Genomic DNA, 11,343 nt, shown 5'->3' with positions numbered 1-11,343 from the left:
CATTCTTCTAAACTCTTGGGAATATTTACCTAGTCTACTCAATCTCTCCTCATAGGACAATCCCCCCATCCCAGGAATCGGTCCAGTGAACCTTTCAGCACTCCCTCTAAGGAAATAGATCCTTCCTTCGATAAGGAGACCAAAACTGTACACAGTACTCCAGGTGTGGACGCTCCAAAAACCGATATGATTGCAGTATGACTTATTCACGTTTATACTCCTACCCTTTTGTAATAAAGACTAACATACTATTTACCTCCCTAATTGCTTGCTGTACCTGCATGCTAACCTTCTGTGATTCTTGTACAGAGAGACCCTCTGAACAACAACATTTCACAATTTTAAAATATTCTGCTTCTTTATTTTATCGACCAAAGTGGATAACTTCACATTTCTCCACATTGTATTCCATCTGCCAAGTTCTTGCCCATTCACTTAACCTGTCGATATTCCTTTGCAGCCTCTTTGTGTCCTCCTCACAACTTCCTTTCCCACCTAGCTTTGTATGATCAGCAAACTAGGATATATTACACTCAGTCCCCTCATCAGTCATTGATCTAGATTGTAAATAGCTGGCACCCAAGCACTGATCCTTGCGGAACCTAGTTACAGTCTGTCAAACCGAAAATGACCCATTTATTTCTACTCTCTGTTTTCTGTCCAGTAACCAATCCTCAATCCATGCTAATATATTACCTCCAATCCCATGAGCCCTAATGTTGTGTAATATCCTCTTGTGTGGTACCTTATCGAATGCTTTTTAAAAATCCAAATACACGACATCCAATGGTTCCCCCTTATCTACCCTGCTAGTTACAACTTCAAAATATAACAGGCTTGTCAAACACCAATTCCCGATCATAAATCCTTATTGACTCTGCCCAATCATATCATGATATTCTAAGTGCCCTGTTACCAGGTTCCTAATAACAGATTCTAGCATTTTCCCGACTATTGATGTCGTGTTTTCTGATGTCCAAATTTCTGTTAATCCGCACCTATCAGATGTTGCTGATACGAACAGATCTTGGCGTTAGTATCAGAAACACTCTAGAAACTTGGGCATAATATCTAGGGTAATACTCTAGTGCAGTACTGAGGGAGTGCTTCATTTCAGAGGTGCCGTCTTTCAGTTAAGATGTTAAACCTTCTCAGGTGAATACAAAAGTTCAAAGAAGAGCAGGGGAGTTGTTTGTGGGGTTTTAGCCAATGTTTATCCCTCAACCAACATCAATAAAAACTGATTATCTGATCATTGACACCTTGCTGCTGTGGGAGCTTGCTGTGCACATATTGGCTGCCGTGTTTCCAAGTTGCCGTGTTTCCCAAGTTACATCAGTAACTACACTTCAAAAGTACTTCATTATTTGTGAATCACTTTGGGACATCCTGAAGTGGTGAAAGGCGGTGTAGAAATGCAAGCGGGTTTGTTTGATGGTCTTTCTGTGGTGAAAGCAGGAATGCTGCTGCTGGAGATGTGGATCATTGGGGCTGTGAATGAAGGAAATCACCAGCAGGGGGCAGGCAAAACACAAAACCCTCCCAATGCACAACGTTCAGTTAATCAACGCAACGACACCATCAGAATGTACGTCTCCTCATAGAAATCCTTGTGTGTCAGTGGTGGAGTTCATCAACAAACAGCTTGCAAGGCTTCAAGTGTTGGTTTTATGTGGTCACTCAGCGGGTTTCGAGCTGTGCTGTAAAGCAGCATGGAGAATGTGGAGCAGGAGCACTGGCCTCGTGTGTGGCTGGTGGGAAGCTGATCCCTGAATTCAGTAGCACGAGATAGGCCCGAATGTTCCTTATCATTCACTGCCAGCATTCCCGAGCTCATTTATGGCCAATCTCTATATTCGCTAGAGTTTAGAAAAATGAGAGATGATCTCATTGAAACTTACAAAATGCTTCCAGGGCTTGACGGTAGATGCAGGGAGGATGTTTTCTCTGGCTGAGGAGTCTAGAACCAGGGGACACAGTCTCAGAATAAGGGGTCGGCCATGTAGCACTGAGATGAGGCGAAATTTCTTCATTCAGAGGGTGGTGAATCTTTGACATTCTCTGCCCCAGCGGTCTGTGGAGGCTCAGTCAGTGAGTATATTCAAGACAGAGATCGATAAATTTGAGGATATTAAGGGAATCAAGGGATTATGGGGACACTGCAGGCAAGTGTTGAGTTGGACAATCAACCATGATATTATTGAATCGCGGAGCAGGCTCGAGGGGCCGAATGGCTCCTAAACCTTATGTTCTAATCTCACTGTTATTATCAATAATATCAATAAACACCATTTATAATTGACTCCCAACATTTTTTATATCAATCTTTTGGAGGTTTATGCTGGTTTCATTAATAAAGTAGGCTGTCTATGATTGGTGCTCGGGGTGAGTGGGGTAACACACTATTGGCTACACATAGAAAGGAATGAAATTGGGGAGGAATCCTGCAGCGGATCCACTCAGACCCCAGTCACAGTCAGATTCTTTGTGGAAGGATGAATCCACCTTCCTGACTAGTGCTCCCTGGTGACGCAGTGCTCCCCGGTGACTCGGCGTTCCCTGGTGACCCGGCGACCCGGTGACCCAGTGCTCGCCGGTGATCCAGTGTTCCCCGGTGACCCAGCGCTTCCCGGTCACTCGGTGTTCCCCGGTGACCCAGTGCTCCCCGGTGACCCAGCGCTCCCCGGTGTCCCGGCCCTCCCCAGCAACCCGTTGACCCAGTGTTCGCCGTTGACCCAGTGCTCCCCGGTGACCCAGTGTTCCCCGGTCATTCGGTGTTCCCCGGTGACCCAGAGCTCCCCGGTGACCCAGTACTCCCCGGTGACCCAGCGCTCCCCGGTGACCCGGCGCTCCCCGGCGACCCGGTGACCCAGTGCTCGCCGATGACCCAGTGTTCCCCGGTGACCCAGCGCTTCCCGGTCACTCGGTGTTCCCCGGTGACCCAGCGCTCCCCGGTGACCCGGCCCTCCCCAGCAACCCGTTGACCCAGTGCTCGCCGTTGACCCAGTGCTCCCCGGTGACCCAGTGTTCCCCGGTGACCCAGCGCTTCCCGGTCATTCGGTGTTCCCCGGTGACCCAGAGCTCCCCGGTGACCCAGTGTTCCCCGGTGACCCAGCGCTACCCGGTCATACGGTGCTCCCCGGTGACCCAGTGTTCCCCGGTGACCCAGCGCTTCCCGGTCATTCGGTGTTCCCCGGTGACCCAGTGTTCCCCGGTGACCCAGTGTTCCCCGGTGACCCAGCGCTACCCGGTCATACGGTGCTCCCCGGTGACCCAGTGCTCCCCGGTGACCCAGCGCTCCCCGGTGACCAGCACTCCCCGGCGACCCGGTGATCCGCCGCTCCCCGGAGACCCGGTGACCTAGTGCTGGCCGGTGACCCAGCGCTCCCCGGTGACCCAGCGCTCCCCAAAGACCCAGTGCTACCCGGTGACCCAGCGTTCCCCGGTGACCCAATGCTCCCCGGTGACCCAGTGTTCCCTGGTGATCCAGCGCTCTCCGGTGACCCAGTGTTCCCCAGTGACCCAGCACTCCCTGAGAAAATGATTGCGATGGTTATGATCTGGCAGCATTTCAGACAGTATGTGCTGGTAATAGTTATTCTGTAAACATTTACACCCGCTACGGACCCATCTTTTGAGTTTTTATTGTCCCATTACCATCCGCCTTTCCCTTGAACCATCATCCTTTGTGTCATTGAATCACTCCTGCCTTCCACCCAATCACAGACCTTGCCTTTAGCTGCCCCACCCTTTCACTTGATCTGCACTTGCTTATAAACTGTTAAATCACTGACTTCTTCCGGTTCTGATGAAAGGTTGACTTGGTTTCTCTCTCCACAGATACTGCCGGACCTGCTCAGTGTTCCAGCATTTTCTGTATTGTATTTTAGGATGCACCTCACAAGGAGATTTAACGTCGGATCCAAATGCAATGCACTTAGAAACCCAGCTGAGCAAACCATCACTGGGGCTGTGATCCACTGAGAACAAATAGGGAACCATCTGACCACCAGATTGGGGTCTGTCAGTGATATTGGGGGTTTAGAAGAATCCTAAATTATCTGGGCTGTGGACTGTCCCACAAACCCAGTTCAAAATATATTAACCAATTAACCGGCTTCAAAAGACTGAGTCGGACACAGAGGTGTATCAACTAACACTGCTTTATTTAATAACATCTATACTAATACAGTTACTGCCATCATCGGGTTAAGTACTGACGATTGCAATAAAGTAGTTCATTATTTAATATCAATCCAACAATCTAAACCATCACAGGTGGAACAGTAATCAAATGCATCACATGACGGTCAGTTTCGCTTGCTTTAACTCAGTAACAGTAAAACACAATTACGTTCAATGGCCAAGATTACTCCACCGTTGTTTCTTTAACATTCGTTTATGAGATGTGGGCGTCGATGGCAAGGCCGGCATTTATTGCCCATCCCTAGTTTCCCTTGAGAAGGTGGTGATGGGCCGCCTTGTTGAATCGTTGCAGTCCGTGAGGTGAAGTTACTCACACTGTGCTGTTAGGGAGGGAGTGCATGATTTTTGACCCAGCGACAATGAGGGAACGGTGATATATTTCCAACTCAGGATGCTGTGTGACTTGGAGAGGAACTTTGAGGTGGTGGTGTTCCCATGTGCCTGCTGCCCTTGTCCTATTAGGTGGGGGAAATTGTGGGTTTAGGAAGTCCTATTGAAGAAGCCTTGGTGAGTTGCTGCAGTGCATCGTGTCGATGGTACACGTAGCGCCGGTGGTGGAGGGACAAGATATTTAATGTGGTGGATGCCGGGCCATTCAAGCAGCATGGCCTGGATGGTGTTGAGCTGGTTGAGTGTTGGTGCAGCTGCACTTGGTAAACTCCAAGGACAGGACATCATGTAGGGGAGGGGCGAGGCCATGGAGGGATTTGAAAACAAGGATGACAATTTTAACATAGAGGCATTGATCAACTGGGAGCCAATGTAGGTCAGTGAGCACAGCTGCGATGGGTGAACAGGGTTTGGTGCGAGTTAGTATATGGGCAGCAGACTTTTAGATGACCTCAAATTAATGGAGGGTGGAGGATTGGAGGCCAGCCAAGAGTGCATTGGAATAGTCAGATCTAGAGGTAACAAAAGCATGGGTGAGGGTTTCAGCAGATGAGTAGAGGCAGGGATGGAGTTGGGCGATGTTCCCGAGATGGAAGTAGTTGGTCTGAGTGATGGTGTAGCTCTGTGGACAGAAGCTCCTCGGGGTCAAATACAACACCAAGGTTGTGAACAGTGTGGTTGAGCCTCAGGTTGGACAAATTTGACTCATTATTTCCACCTGGCATCGGCACTTTCATGGGGGTCAAGGTAGTCATTCACATAAACCCGGACGCCAAGCCAGTGCACCACAAGGCCAGAGCAGTGCCATACGTGATGCGGGAAAAGATAGAAGGCGAATTGGACCGCCTGCTGAGGGAAGGCATCATCTCGCCAGTCGAATTCAGTGACTGGGCGAGCCCGATTGTGCCGGTGCTTTCAAGGCGGATGGGTCGGTCAGGATATGTGGTGATTACAAGGCCATCAATCGGGTGTCACTCCAAGACCAGTACCCGTTACCGAGAGCGGAGGACCTCTTTGCGACGCTATCCGGTGGCAAACTTTTTTCAAAATTGGACATGATCTCAGCTTACATGACCCAGGAGCTGGCGAGTGAGTCGAAGAAGCTGACCACCATCACGACACACAAGCGGTTGTTTGAGTACAACAGATGTCCGTTCGGGATTCGCTCGGTCGCCGCGATCTTCCAACGAAATATGGAAAGCCTCCTCAAGTCGATTCCAGGGACGGTGGTTTTTCAGGACGACATCCTCATCACGAGTTACGATACTGAAGAACACCTCCGCAACCTGGAGGAGGTGCTACGCAGACTGGACCGGGTAGGGCTGCGACTGAAAAAGGCGAAGTGCGTCTTCCTTGCTCCAGAGGTAAAATTCCTGGGGATGAGGGTAGCAGCAGACGGGATCAGTCCAACTGCGTCCAAGATGGAAGCGATCCAGAAAGCACCCAGACTCCGTAACACGATGGAGCAGCGTTCGTTGCTGGGGCTCCTGAACTATTTTGGTAACTTTCTTCCCAAATTGAGCACGCTGATAGAGCCGCTACATGTGCTCCTACGCAAAGGTCGCGAATGGGTCTGGGGGGATAGCCAGGAAAGGGATTTTAATAGAGCACGCAATTTGTTATGTTCCAACACTCTGTTAACACTATACGACCCATGTAAGAAACTTGTGTTAACGTGCGATGCGTCGTCCTATGGTGTCGGGTGTGTGTTGCAGCATGTCAATGTCAAGGGTCAGTTACAGCCAGTAGCTTATGCCTCCAGGAGTCTGTCCCAGGCAGAAAGGGGTTACGGGATGGTAGAAAAGGAGGCGCTCGCATGTGTATATGCTGTAAAGAAAATGCACCAATACCTGTTTGGCAGGAAATTTGAACTGGAGACAGATCACAAACCCCGAACGTCCCTTTTGGCCGACAACAAGGCCATAAATGCAAACGCATCGGTCCGCATACAGAGGTGGGCACTCACGTTAGCCGCCTATGACTATACAATTCGGCACAGACCGGGCACCGAAAACTGCGCCGATGCACTCAGCAGGCTCCCACTAGCCACCACTGAGGGGGCTACCGAGCATGCTGCTGAGATGGTCATGGCTGTTGAAGCTTTCGGAAGTGAAGGCTCACCTGTGACAGCCCGTCAGATTAAAGTCTGGAAAAATAGAGACCCGCTATTGTCTCTAGTCAAGAAATGTGTCCTGAATGGGGACTGGACAGCCACGTACAGAGCATGCCCTGAGGAATTTAAACCATTTCACAGGCGCAGGGATGAACTCTCGATTCAGGCCGATTGCCTACTGTGGGGAAACCGCGTAGTCATGCCCCAGATGGGCAGAGAGGTGTTCATCAGAGAACTCCACAATGAGCACCCGGGCATTGTCATGATGAAGGCAATTGCCAGGTCACACGTTTGGTGGCCAGGGATAGACGCAGATCTGGAACTTTGTGTTCGCAGGTGCAACACGTGAGCCCAGCTGGGCAATTCGCCCAGGGAAGCCCCTCTTAGCCCCTGGCCATGGCCCACCAAGCCTTGGTCACGCATCCATGTGGACTACGCAGGTCCTTTCATGGAAAAATGTTTTTGGTTGCAGTAGATGCCTACTCCAAATGGATCGAGTGTGTCATTTTAAATTCAAGCACAGCCTCTGCCACCGTCGAAAGTCTACGGGCAATGTTCACCGCCCATGGTTTACCGGAAGTCTTGGTCAGCGACAATGGCCAGTGCTTAACAAGCACTGAATTCCAGGACTTCATGGCAGGCAATGGAATTAACCATGTCAGAACGGCACCGTTCAAGCCGGCCTCAAATGGCCAGGCCGAATGAGCAGTGCAGATAATCAAACAGGGGATGCTCAGAATCCAAGGGGGTTCCCTACAAACCCGCTTATCATGCCTCCTGTTGGCCTATTGATCCCGACCACACTCGCTCACAGGGGTTCCACCCGCAGAGCTGCTAATGAAAAGGACGCTCAAAACCCGGCTATCCCTTATACACCCCACCATGAAAGAAATTGTCGAGAGCATGCGCCAGTCACAATATGACGACCATGACAGGAATGCGAGGGTACGATGTATTGATGTAAATTACCCTGTTTTTGTCCTCAACTACGCTGCAGGGCCCAAATGGCTCGCAGGTCTTGTGATTTCCAAAGAGGGAAATAGGATTCTGGTAGTTAAACTTACCAATGGACAAATCTGCCACAAACACGTGGATCAAACAAAAAAGAGGCTCAACAACCCCATAGAAGAAGCAGAGGAAGAACATTATGTCGAGTTCACTCCACCACAAGTGACCGAACACCGGAACCAATGGGAGGAGAGCCCAATCACTGTGGGCAGTCTGGATAGGCCTGAGGCACCGCAAACAGCAGACACTCAGGCCTGCGCCCAACAACCAGAGCCCCAACTCAGGCGCTCTACAAGAGAGCGTAAACCACCAGAGAGACTCAACCTGTGATTCCAATAAGACTTTGGGGGGGAGGTGATGTCATGTATTCAACCAGCATTGTAACCCATGTATAATCTGACCTAAGTTGTACTCTGTGAGAACAATGACCACTAGGTGGGAGACACTCCTAACCTGGACCTTCAGGTATAAAAGGGGAAGCTCCACCCATCTTCATCACTTGAGTGTTAAGGAATAAAGGACAGGTCACAGACTGACCTTCTCTCAAGCATGGGCCTCGTGTGCATTTATACTGTATAGTAAGGACGTATCAGGGCCAACCGGCTAGCCCCGTGCTGGCGCTGTGGAGGAAACCTCAGGGCCCACCAGTGCCGATACACAGACTGTACATGCAAAGGCTACAGCACTAAAGGCCATCTTCAGCGAATGTGTAGAAGAAATTTTACTCACCGTCTCGTTGATGAGTTAGTTGATCACCCGGGCTCCAGCGCTGATGAAGATGAAGTGACTCAGCCCCTGGAAGAGGTGTACGGAGTGTATACCTGCTCCACTGAGAGTTCCCTGTGGAAAATGGAAGTAGAAATCAATGGTGTTCCAGTCTCAATGGAGATCGACACAGGGGCAAGCCAATCGCTGATGAACCAGACGGCCTTCGAGAAACTCTGGGACAATCCTGCCAAACAACCAAAAATGATCCTCATCCAGGCGAAGCTGCTCACTTACACAAAAGACACCATCCCAGTCGCTGGCAGCGTGGATGTCCAGGTGTCCCATGGCGGCGCGATGCACAAGCTTCCTTTGTGGGTCATTGCCGGTGATGGTCCAACGCTGCTGGGGAGATGGATGAAGCGAATCCAGATCTGTTGGAGCTGGGAAAGCCTCCAGCCCCCAGCGATCGACGTCCTACGCGGCACCAAACTTGGATCCATCGCAGCACCTGGAAATCCTACCATCCAGCTCGACTGCGTGGCGACGACACAGACTGCACAACTCAACGGCGAGATGATCCAACCTGAACGACCAGATCTCATCTTCCGGGCTCCAGTGGCAGGACTCCGAGGGAAGAGAATCGGTGCAGAAGGTGGGTTCCCGGCCACCGTGGCAGAACCTGGGGAGAAAAGGATCACCGCAGCCTACCTCGTGGAGAAAAAGAAGATGGCACCCGCACCACGAGGTGAAGCACCTGAAATCAAGATGGCCGCGACCAGACCACGAGAGGCAGCGTTGAGGGAGCAACACGTGAAGCTGAGCAGCGAACCGGATTGGGGTAAAGATTGCACGGCCTTGTTAAAGGAGACCGGCAACCCAGAACAATTAAAGGGACAGTTCCACTCTTCGTACAGCGATGCCGGTGATACTAATAAAGGTATAATTAATGAATGCAAGTATATAAATGTACTGTTGAACAGTGATGCCGGTAATACTAACGAGAAAAATGTAGCTAACAGAAATGCTGATAATACTCAAAAAAGTGATGTAAGTGACAAATTCGTACAGCTGAACAGTGACGCTGGTAATGCTAATGAGACAAATGTAATTAACAAAGGCAGGCATCCAATTGTACCCCTGTACACAGATACTGATAGTACACAGGAAAGTGTTGTAATGGACAAATGTGAAAGTGTAACTGATAGTACACAGGAAAGTGCAATGGACAAATGTGAAAGTCGGAGCCAATGTATCATGAAGGCTAATGGACGGCACAGCCACCACCACTGGCAACCTGCCCCAGATCGGCCCTACCCCGCTGGCCACCAGGACCAGCACTGGGAGCAAGAGGCCATTATCCTCCAGCCTTCCTGCCAGGACCTGGGATGACCAGACTTCCACCACCAATGAAGGGCAGCAGGGTGACCTTGCAGCCGTCAATGAAGGACAGGGAGGCCATGCCACCCTGTGGCTCTGCCCATCACTAAATGTCCTCACCCACCCAGACAATGTCATGTATGTCCTTTCCTATAACGTGTACTTGCTCCACCACTGCTGAATTCAAAAACAGTGACATAACCAACCTGATTCCTTACTCACTCTACATGTATGCCAATGCAGGCGTTGAGCCACACACATGGTCTATGTATGGAGGGGGAAATGGATGTATGTCGCCATGAACACATGGATCATACCCAGAACCCACACAACCCTCTCGACAACCTCCAACCGTCCACTGCCGACCACTTCCCAATATCATGGCAATAAGGACTTGGGGTCCACAGGGAGAGAGCCATTCCCTGGCAAAGACAAGGTGCCAGGGCTTTGGGTACTCAAGTCGAGGGCCAGAGAACACAATGCCTGTGGCACAAGACTTAATGTATATACTGTAACACTAGACCACTGAATGTACCATCACACTGTATACACCATACCTGTACCACCAGAGGGTGCTACTGGTGGAGACCTAAGGATCACCTGCACACTGCAGGTAACCAAGTAGAAAGGGGAGCTCACCTCATTGTGGCCTCACTCAAGAAGCTGTAATAAAAGGACGAAGGTCACTACAGTTCAAGTACTATACCTTACCTCATGGAGTCGTTACTAGAGTACTTGCATATACTACAGGTGTTCCCAATATTAGTTGGAGGAAATTTCTGCTCATCCAGTACTGGATGTCGGACAAGCAGTGTCACAATTTGGAGACAATGGAGGGATGGAGAGTGCCTTGGGATGTCTTACTATGTTAAAGGCTCTGTATAAAGTGGTTGTTGTTGAGGCTCAGGAGCATCTTGCCCACCCAACAAATGGTAACACAGTGCATGGGATTTGTCGCAATACGTGAAGTCACGTGAACCCATGCATACCCTGAGAGAATGTTGCAAGCCTGACTCACCTCCATACCATCCACGCCCTCACTGTTGAGAGATGGATGATGCCAAACACACAAGCACTCCTTTCCCACCTTATCCCACCTGTGTTATCCCAGAGCCTGATACACGGCTGCTGGGATTTGATTCATTAGAGAACAGATTGCTGCATGGCCTGTACCTGAAAGCATCCTTCCTGTGCAATGTCTGCACACTCCTGGCTGTAGTTCAATCTTGTGTTAATCAGGGGCCTTCCTCACTTCGCAGAGGGAAAGTTCCCGCAATCAGTGGGTCAAACACATTTGTCAGAGAGGAAGTGCACCCATCCCCCCACACGCACGAGGAGGAAGCTCCTCAATTCCTCGGGAATGCACCGGGGAGGCGGTGAGAGATGGGGATGTTGGAGGTGAGCTGCTGAGAACACATGGTAATAGAAGGGATCGGTCTCAGTCCAGTGAGCTGGTACAGTCTCCTGACATTCACCTCAATTGTAAGCTCTTCTGTTGTTGCTCACTGACTTCCTCAAAATCACATAAGAGTGGCCACCCT

This window comes from Pristiophorus japonicus, chromosome 6, assembly GCF_044704955.1.
Source record: "Pristiophorus japonicus isolate sPriJap1 chromosome 6, sPriJap1.hap1, whole genome shotgun sequence".
NCBI lineage: Eukaryota > Metazoa > Chordata > Chondrichthyes > Pristiophoridae > Pristiophorus > Pristiophorus japonicus.
The sequence above is the reverse complement of the archived record's forward strand: the minus strand, read 5'-3'. Positions refer to the sequence as shown.